Here is an 11,112-nt window from a genome sequence, read left to right on the forward strand (position 1 = left end):
AAACCTTGTAAAGAGCTACGATTGCCGATCGGTTCCTGAAGTCATACTTGCAGTAATAGTTACTAGACTTATCCAAGTGGGAGACTGTTGGATAAGGTGTCTAAGTCCATAACTATTTCTGGTATGTACTTGACCCGACCCGGCATGGTCCATTTGGGTTGCATGGCACCATGCAATTGGATAGACTAAATGAGAGAAATAACGCTTGGAGATTATTAATATATTATAAGTTCTAATATATTAATAATATTATTTGATTAGTTTGATCAAGAATTAATTTAGAATTAATTAAGTGATCAAAAGATAACTAATTAAATATATGGGTTGATTAAGTAAATCATCCATATCTTGTATAGTGGGCTAAAAGGCTCCATGGATCATCAAGTTGGGTTCCACCCATAGGATGCTCCATGGGAGTTACAAACCCATGGGTCATGGAAATGAAGAGTCATGACACATTAGGGTTTAACCCTAGATGTGTCAACAATATATAAGTAATATGATCTCCTCCCAAATCGGTTACACACTAAGTAATAGAGGGCTTGGCCGATTTTTGAAGAGTGTGTGTTCTCTCATAAGTTCTTCCAAGAGCATTAGGTGTTGTGTGAAGCATTTGAGGCATCACACTTGGGGTGCTAGGCTCACAAGGTTTCAAGGAACACAAGCAACAACAAGGTAAGTTATTCTATCTATACTTTATGTTAAAATTGTTCCCCATGTATGCTAGATAGGAATATAACCTTGGAAATCAACTTTGCATGACAAATTAGACAAACATAGATCCAAGGTTATTAGGGTTGCATGTACACTTAGGAAGTGTTAGAATGCTCAAAACCCATCAATAAAAGCATTCATCATCCTTGGGAATGGCAGAAGAGGTGGCAGAACCGCTCTTGGTCTTTGATGAGGAGCCTTCAAGAGACTTTCCCTTGGTACCCTTCGAAGGGTGCTTCCTCTTCTTCCCTTTTCCTTGCCCAATAGCTAAAACAGGGGTAGATGTTGGAGTAGGAGTAGTAGAGGTAACAACCGCCTTACCCTTAAGACCGGTTTCCGCAGTCTTCAAGAGTCCTTGAAGCTTGCTGAGGGTAACTTCCTCCTTGTTCATATGATATGTCATTCGAAAATGATCATAACAAGAAGGCAAGGAGTGCAAAATGATGTCAATTGCCAACTCCTCGGGAATGTTAACATTCAGCTTCAGCAAACGGTCCACATACCTTTGCATCTTTTGCATGTGGCCCGCGACGGATTCACCGTCCTTCATGCGGGTAGTTATTATGGAGGAGATTATTTCATACCGCTCCTGACGAGCACTCTGATGGTACCTTTCCATCAGGTCTTGGTGCATCTCAAAAGGGTAGAAATCTTCATACGACTTTTGGAGCTCGGCTGTCATCGTGGCCATCATGATACATGCCACCTTAGTAGCATCTCTCTCATGAGTCCTGAATTTAGCGATCTCCTCAGGAGTAGCAGTAGACTCATCAAGTTCTTTTAACTCCTTATCGAGGACATATTCCTTGTCCTCGTAATGAGTAACCATCCTGATGTTCCTAATCCAATCCATTAAGTTGGAACCATCAAAGATGACCCTCCCACAAAGATTCATGAGAGAGAAAGAACCAGTTGGGTTAGAGCCTGAAGCATTAGTGTTGGAAGACATCTGAAAAGAGAGTAAGTTTAGATTAGATATATATATAGGATCCTTAATAAGACACCCAAATGTAATATTATGTCTAGGATCCAATCACAATATATTACACTTAGAAGTGGGATGCCGTAATCTAAGTAATAATATATTTGAAAGGTAGGTGAATGACGATTCACCAATTTCCACCATGAAAACGAAATGATTTATTAGGTTTAATTGGATTTGAAATTCCTAGATTCTTTTGAGATTCATTGAACTTTTCAATGGCATGTTTCAATCTCGACTGTGCCCTTCAACTTTTGTGACTGGGATGCCGAGGATCACAAAACAAGGTGTGAATAACCATGCTAATTCACTTGGTACTCTTAATATTATCACCTAATCAATGTGCCAGTTAACCACACACGCTCCATTGATCTATGACAAACATTAAGTCACCCTTCGTGATCCTTACTAGTCCTAGTTAGTGTGCCGGTTAACCACACACGCTCCACCAACGACTTGGTAAGGTACAAAGTGTGAATTCCATTGACTAGCACCATGTTCACATTTTCCTAAAATAACTAAGATTGGGAATTAAAAGAGTTTAGTTATTTTATAATATTCATTATACTTTTAATGATCATTTAAAGTCATTGTTCTACTCGTTCGGCTAACGACCCTCCACCGATCAAGCAAGCGGTGGGTGAGAGTATACACCCTTTAAGTCGCCATTTTATAGGCAACAACCTTATACCCACCTTATAGATCGGCTTCGTGAATGAGGCCTACTAATGGTAAAACGACTTATTCTTATACATATATATAATAATTAACCATTAATGTTATAAATAGTATAAGGGTTGAATTTTAACTATTAAAACTCTAAGGGTTGGAATTAAAGTTTATTAAAGTGTGAAACTTTACAAATTCCAAAACTTGAGGGCAAGTTTTGTAACTTTGCAAAACTCTTCATTTCATAACTTATGAAATAAAGGTTCATAAAAATGAAGACTCTTCATTTTCATGTAACTTATGTGTTTTAAGTGTGTGTTAAATAAAAGTGACCTTTGGAAATCCATAACTTGAGGACAAATTATGGACTCCATTAAAACACATAAATGATCAACAATTAGTCCTAAACAATTCAGCAAATAATTCCTATCATTTTCTAAATTCATAAGAGCATGAACATGATCATCAAAAATTCAAGAATTATATGAACACATAAAATCATGAAATTTTGATATATGCTATTGTAAATGGATTAGAACAACCATTACACCAACTAAACTAAGTTTTATAACACCAAAACAATTTAGAGTAATGTTTCTAGCCCATTTCCAGCAGCAAAAGTCGAGAATCTGCACTCTTTCGATCCTACTCATCGAGTGCATGAACTGACTCGTCGAGTAGGTTGAAGTTTGCCTTGGACTCGTTGAGTCCCCCCAATGGACTCGGCGAGTCCACCATGCTGACAACAACGATTTCGACTTTTTTCACTATTTTGCATCAAGTATCAAACAAGCAAGCCTAGACTCTGATACCACTGTTGGGTTTTGAGCAATCTAGCACTTCCTAAGTGTGCATGCAACCCTAATAAACCTTGGATCTATGTTTATCTAAATACATGCAAAATAATAATTTTCCAAGGTTTATAAGCTATCTAACATGGCATGGGGAACATTTCAACATAAAAGAGTTAGAAGAGATTACATACCTTTTGGTGAGTTTGGTTCTAAGGAGTTTGACGGCCAAGCACCAATAGTGTGAATGCCTCAAATGGAATCACAAACACCACAAACTCTTGGAAAACTTTGAGAGAGTATACACCTTGTATAAAATCGGCCACACACATGCACACACACACTAGTTCACTAGTTTTCTCTTAGGCTTCATTTCGTGCTCCATAAGCATGCTTATATAGTGTGCATGGTTAGGGTGAAACCCTAATAACCCATGTCTTTTCCTTTCCAAGGATCCATGGGTTAAAAGCTCCATGGATCATCCATGGACTTCCACATAAGCCTAGCCCATTAACAAATGAGTATTAGCCCACACTATATAAAACAAATAGCCCGTAATCTAATTAGTCTTCCTTTTAATCTCTAAATTAATTCATAATTAATTTAAGACTAAAACTAATTAAATAACATAACTTCATAATAATATATTATAACTCATAATATATTAATAAGCATATGTGTATAACTCTCATAAAATTATCCATAATAGTTTGGATGAGATGCAACCCAAATTGACCATGCCGGTCGGGTCAAGTATATACCAAATAAGTTATGGACTTAGACACCTTATCCAACAATATATGTATAACTTTTTTAACACTTTTGCTTTCAAACAAATGTAATTATTCATATGTAATGTAATGTTTTGTGTTTACTATGCTTACTATGTACATTGGTTGCGATACTTCATGACGTCCTCCGCCCCGGAACGTTTCCGCTATCGGATTCGGGGTGTGACAGATTGGTATCAGAGCCCTTATCTATAGTGAACTAGTATACTATCACACCCCAAAACCAATAACGGCGGAAACATTCTGGGGCGGAGGACGTCATGTACAGTATCACAACAATGAAAAGTAGTAAACAAGCAACAACATAATCCATTGCATTAATAATATAATCAATATACAAGTGTGTTCTATTAAATTTTGATAAACACTAAAGCATAAATCAAAATGAAAGATGAGTCTTGAACGAGCTCCATCTTCTCTAAACCTTGCATCGGTACTTGTCTATGTTTGACATGAGGATTCAAGTTATTTTGAAAGAGAGTATCAGCTTTAAAGCTGGTGAGATCATAAGTATTTTAGTGGCTTAATTTGTATGTAATAATTTGTATGTATATGAATTGTAAGTATTGAAAATGTTTTTAAAACAACTGTAAACATTTGGAAAACCCTACAAATCCCTATGATTCCTACTTTTATAACAGGGAGTCTTCTACCAAGACTCAACTGATATATATGTAGCCTTCTACCAAGGCATCTAGTTTCTGTGTGTGTCTCTTGTAAGAGTGTGTATTTTCCCAAGTATGACTATCATTAACCAAAAATATATTTTCTACATTGTCGTGCATCGTGTGTGTATTCACCAAGTGAATGTAATGGGAAAATGAAATAGCACTATGGTGTAGTGCCGAACTACAACCGTACCAATTACGTTAAGTCTAGGGTAATTCTTCTAAGTACTGTAGCATTTGAAATAAATAACTACATTGGTACTCAACTGCCTTATTTGAGGGATAAGGTATAATGTGATGTCTAGATCCCAGGCTATACGCTCCCATGTCAAAGGGATTTTGAGACCTACCCACGATGCCAGAATGTATGCAAGCCGTGAGAATCCACACTAGTATGATCATGTATACTCGATATAACTATCACAATTGCATTGTGATTCATCGGTATAGTTAGATCCTGAACTGGTTCCATGCTATAGCACCTAGTGACGTCTGTCCTACGTATATGTAAGCGTACTCATGTAAGTGTAATCATGTAATTGTACTCATGTAAGTGTAATCAGGTAAACGTATCTATGTAATAGTATAGTAATGTATTGTAATGTTCTGCGTGTACTAGTTGTAATGTGTGTTCTCTCTCTATCTAGCAAGTATTGACTCATGAATAAACTGACTCATTCTATGATATCGCATTCCATTAATAGTTCTAGTGTCTTCCTAAACTACCCCTATGGTAGTTTACTAGTAATCTAGCTGGTACGTATGGACATGAATGTATACCCTTGCTACCCAAGGGCATTAGATGAACTGGAAGGACCTTTATGACTATATATGTATACATGATATATAACTAATATTTAAACAACTGTCGGACGGGTACCCGATATCCCACCAGACCACATCTCAAGCGCGAAAAGGAAATAGGGTGGATAGCCTTCCTAAGTCTTTTAAACATTCCTTATATAAATATACATATATAGGCATGCAATTTATAATATAAAAGCATAAATTAAGTTTTGTAAAACCTTTGAACATAATTATTATCTAAGAAAAGATCGACTTGATGTCAATCTATAAAACGGTTTGAAGGCATAGGTTTGATAAAAAAAAACTTTAGTATAAAGAAACATTTGTTGAAACACAATTGTAAATGACTTTGAAATGAAAGATGTGGAGTAAAATGTACAGTGTAATAAGGAGTTTTAAACACCTAAAGTGTTTGTGAAAAACATTTGAAGTAAACTGTTTGGTAAAACAACTAATGAGTAGCCCATTATTTGAATGCTATTTACTAATCACATGTGATTGATATAGTAACTAACATGATTCTACTTGTATCCCCCCCACCCCATAAAACATTTAAAAACAGTTAAAACATTGATTAAGGGGTATGAACTCACCTGTTGTGGGTGATACGGATGAACTAAAGAGGTAGGACTGCTTGGTGTCAAGTGAAGACTTTAGACACACACAATGGTCCTAATTACATATGAAGACATATGTATATAAACAATTAGTGATTATAACACTAATTAAACATGTATAAATATCCTAATGCGAGGAAAACACTTTTGGTCAAGTGCTAGGAGGCTAATGGGTTGCAACAAAGGAGTGCAAGACCTCTTATGGGAGTTTATGGCCAAAGGACCATATGTGTTGGAGTTTATAGCCCAGGGGAGTAAAATCATGGCCGTAAACTCTATATAGGGCCCCTAAATGAAGCTTACCATTATTACAACTCAAGTGGTTAAGTGCTTCTAGGCTTAAACAAGTGTTCGGGTGGGTTTACGGCCTTAAAATGGCCTTGCTTGATGTTCACGGCCCTGGGACCACTCCCCCATGAGTTTACGGCTGTAAACTCAAGGTAAGGAGTACCATTTGATGTTTTTAGGTTCCTAACAATTCAAGGAAATGATCTATGTTGTGTTCTTGGCATAAGGAAGGAGTTAGGGTGTCATTTGTCCCAATTATAGTGGTTTACGGCCCAAGAACTTGTCTTGGTCGTAAACTCCATTACCCTTGTGATTCCTTATGTTTTCTAGGATATAAACACTTTAGGGTACATGTCTAAATTAGTCTCTTTCCTTAAGGAAGGGTTTTAGGGCATTTTGGCACATAAATATGGAGTTCACGGCCCTAGAACTTTCTTGGCCATGAACTCACTTTCACCTTTGATTCTTAATTGTTTTGTGGTCTAAAACATGTAATGGTAGTTCTTAGGTTGAGTTCCAAGGCTTTGAGGGACATTGGGCACACTTTGGCCCTTAAAAAGGAGTTTACTCTCCAAGTGTTCTTTGGCAGTAAACTCCCAAATCTTGGGGTCTTGATCTGATTTTGATGTTATAAAATACAATTTAAGATATATAATATAACTAGATAGAAGTACTCATGATTTGGAATAAAAACCCGAAGATCCGTGAGAGAGAATTCAGCTTTTCTCTAGTTGGAAATGCAACTAATGAATGAATATGGTTCAGATTTCTATATATATTCCTGAGATTTTTGGCAGAAAATATTTTATTCCCGGAATGAACTCTAATAGCATAGAGTATTGGAATAATAGTGTTGCACAAAACCCATGTGCATCCACTCTCCTGATATCTCCTTAAGTGCTAAAACTGAAATACTCAAACTTATACCCAAAGTCGTTCAAAATGGAAAGTTCACTGTAACTTTTCTAACTTCTATTGGCTTAATATGGTTCGTTGAGAATGGAAAGTTCGGGTTGTCACATATACCAAACCTTACATCGTATAAGACTATAAACACTAAGGGGCCAAAGTGCTCTGAACTAAAAGTATACTTTAATATATAAGTATCTTCAAAATTATACAAGTATACCTAGCCTCCATAAACCATAACTACGAGTAGAACAAAACATAAGTAACTGGGTGTTGTACGCTGCGGTAAAACCTGGGCAGTTATGTAGTCGTGTCTAGGGTGAATATAGTCTGATCAAGTATATTCATTCGACACACGACCAACATGTGCTTGGCAGTGATTGTGGTATTCAGCATGCCAAAAACTTACCCAACCAAACAACGAGCCGTTGTCGCATAGAAACATAAAATACTATGGGAGTATTTTAGCCAGAACCGAGTACATTGTAGAATCTCATTCCGAGTGTTGCTACTCACTCTTTTCTTAGCGATAGCTTATCTGCTTTGATAACTCTTTCCTGTTTACCGCTTACTAGAACTTTATATCTGTCATAAAGAGATATTTCTTGTTCCGTATCTCTTAATTCAATTCAGAGGACTTATGATCCTCCCTTTCCTGGTTATTATAGATCAAGATGCCTCCAAGGAAGAGACCCAACTCAAAGAACAACAACCCTCCGCCACCACCACCCCCTCCTCAATTTGATCATGTGATGTTCCAGGCAGTTGTTACTGCCGCAGTGGTACTGCCGCAGCCGCCATGTCTCAAATGAACACCGGTGGTTCAGGAGGTGGTACCCAACCCCAAAACCAGGAAGGTAGCTAGGGACACCGGAATGAGTGTTCCTATAAAGACTTTATGAACGCGAAACCCACATCTTTCGATGGCACTAGAGGTGTCATTTCCTTAACCCGATGGTTCAATAAAATCGAATCTATTTTCGAAATCTGTGCTTGCTCTGAATCGGATAAGGTGAAGTTCGCTACCTGCACTTTCATCGATAAAGCCTTGACTTGGTGGAATGGCCGAGACAAATCATTAACCCTACCTGTAGCGAATTCTATCGGTTGGGAGGCCATGAAGAAACTTCTACTTGCGGAATACTGCCCTCGGGGCGAAATGTAGAAGCTGGAGCATGAACTTTGGAACCTGAAGATGAAAGGTTTCGATTTCGCCACTTACACTTCGAGGTTTGACGACTTAGCACTAATCTTTCTGAGAATGGTTACCCCGGAGAGTAAAAAGATTGAGAGATTCATCTGGGGGTCGACCTAGTCAACCAAGGGTAATGTCTTGGCTGCAAAGCCAGACACATACTACAACACCAAATGCCTAGCGCAAATCCTGATCAACCATAGTGATGACCTAGAGGAAGCAACCACCACCCCGTAGCCGACAGAGAGAAGTGGTGAGAAAAGAAATTTTTCGAAGAATAAAAGTCAGCCTTCGTAGGAGTCCTCGAAGAAGCAGCAAACTGTGGCAGTCCATGTTGCTACTATCCCTGCTGCTGTTTCTCCCATTGGATCCACAGCTCAAACACCTACCAGTAGGTATGCTGGTACCCTCCCGATGTGTAACCAGTGCAACTATCATCACCTCACTTCCAGCCCATGTCGGGAGGTGGTATGCAACAGTTGTGGCAAAAAGGGTCACACTGCGAAAAACTGTAAGACACCAACCCAATCAACCAATCAAGCTTCCAAAGCGGGTATTGGTCAGGCCTACTATGGTTGCGGTGAAGTTAGGAATTTTAAGCGAAACTGCCCCAAGGCAGCAACGACTGGCAACACCGGAAGAGTTCTAGCAATAGGACGAGAGGAGGCAGTCGCCGATCCTAACGTCACCACAGGTATATTCCTCCTCAACAACTCTAATGCCTGCAATCCTTTTCGATTCTAGTGCAAAAAGAAAAATCTGTTAACTATTTATTCAAACATCTTCTTAATCTTAGTCCTCCACTAGCAACTGAAACATTTACCATCGAAACGAATAATAGTGGGAAAGAGAACATTATCGATATATCCATAGGTTGTATTCTTCCTATGAACGACCATTCTTCATCCATCGATCTTATGCCAGTTACCATCAAGAGCTTTGATGTTCTTATGGACATGGATTGGTTAAGTCCCAATCATGAAAATATCCTTTGTTACAGCCATCCTTCCCAATCTCCCCTCTAATTAGATTCTTAGGATTCACAACGATAAACTTAGTTTCAGCCTTTGCATCATTTTGTGTGCCGAAGCTCAAAATTTTCCTCGAAAGGAGTGCCATGAATTTGTAGTCTATGTAATCAATGAGAAACATGAAGCTAAAGACCTCGAGAGGATCCCCGAAGTTTGCAATTTTTCCTGATGTCTTTCCTGAATAGCTTCCGGGAATTCTTTTCGAATGTCAAGTTGAGTTTCGTATCAACCTAATTCCTGGAACTACCCCCCCCCCCCGGGTGGCCAACTCTCCGTATCGATTAGCGTCAGTATAAATGAAGGAGTTATTAAGTCAGCTTAATAAACTACTCAGCGAAGGGTTCCTCAGACTGAGTTCCTCACCTTGGGGAGCTTCGGTATTGTTTGTAAGGAAGAAATATGGATCCTTCCGGATGTATATCGACTACCGTGAGCTGAACAAGTTGACCGTAAAAAACCGATATCTTCTTCCTCGAATAGATGACCTCTTCGATCAACTTCAGGGAGCCAACTACTTCTCAAAGATAGACCATCATTCAGGGTACCATCAGCTACAAGTTCATGAGAGTGATGTTTCCAAAACATCTTTCAGGACTCAGTATGGTCACTACAAAGACGTAGTGATGCCCTTTGGTCTAACCATTTTCCTTGGTCACATAGTAAGCGAAGAAGGCATGATATATTTTGGAAAACGCATAAAACTTAACCCGAGGTACATAGGACTTTTCGAAATCATCGTTATGACCGATCCCGTAGCCTACAAACTCCGACTACCTTCAAAACTTAGCAGCATCCATCCGGTATTCCACGTCTCTATCCTTAAGAAATGCCTACCCGATGAAACATTAGTAATCCCTTCGATGAGACGGAAATCAACTAAAGTCTGAACTCCATGGAAGAACCAATTGAAATCATAGATCAAGAGATTAAACGTACAAAACAATTCGTATCCCGATAAGTGAAGGTTCGCTGGAATGCCATGCGAGGACCCGAGTTCACTTGGGAGCTTGATGATCCAATGAAACAAAAGTATCTGTATCTCTTTGCAAATCCATGAGTCGTATCTAAAAGTTTGAATTTCGGGACGAAATTCCCTCTAACGGGGGGATAATGTGACAACCCGAATTTTGTTCCATCGTCGTAACCCGTTCCGCCCATAAAAACTCATCTTTAGCGATTTGTTCCAATTTCGTTCTTGGGTTAAGTTATTTAAATTAAGACTTTTATTTTGACCTCATAAGTATCCAAACATGTTAGAAACACATGGAAATATCCCAAATTATTATTTAATTTTTTTTTAGTTACGACTACGTCGGGTTACGACAAATTAATCGGGTATGACCAAAAGCACCATTTAACGTCGGTATCAGGTAGAATTCCTCTGGGATACAAACTCAACCCCTATATAAGTGATTTAGTGGCATCATTTTGAAGCTTTTTCTCTCTCTCTCTTAAAACACTTTCTCTCACTACTCTCTCTAGAACTCGAGATTGATCCAAAAACCCCCTTTCAAGCCTCAATTTGGTAAGCAATCTATCCTAACTTGTTGTTTAACTTGATTGGTATGCAAATTCATGTTTGAATCACCCAAAACACTCATGGACAAGTTTTTATGGTTTTGGAACCCTCTCAAAACCGTGAACACCTCT

Source organism: Lactuca saligna, chromosome 4 (genome assembly GCF_052625555.1).
Source record: "Lactuca saligna cultivar CGN05327 chromosome 4, ASM5262555v1, whole genome shotgun sequence".
Taxonomy (NCBI): domain Eukaryota; kingdom Viridiplantae; phylum Streptophyta; class Magnoliopsida; order Asterales; family Asteraceae; genus Lactuca; species Lactuca saligna.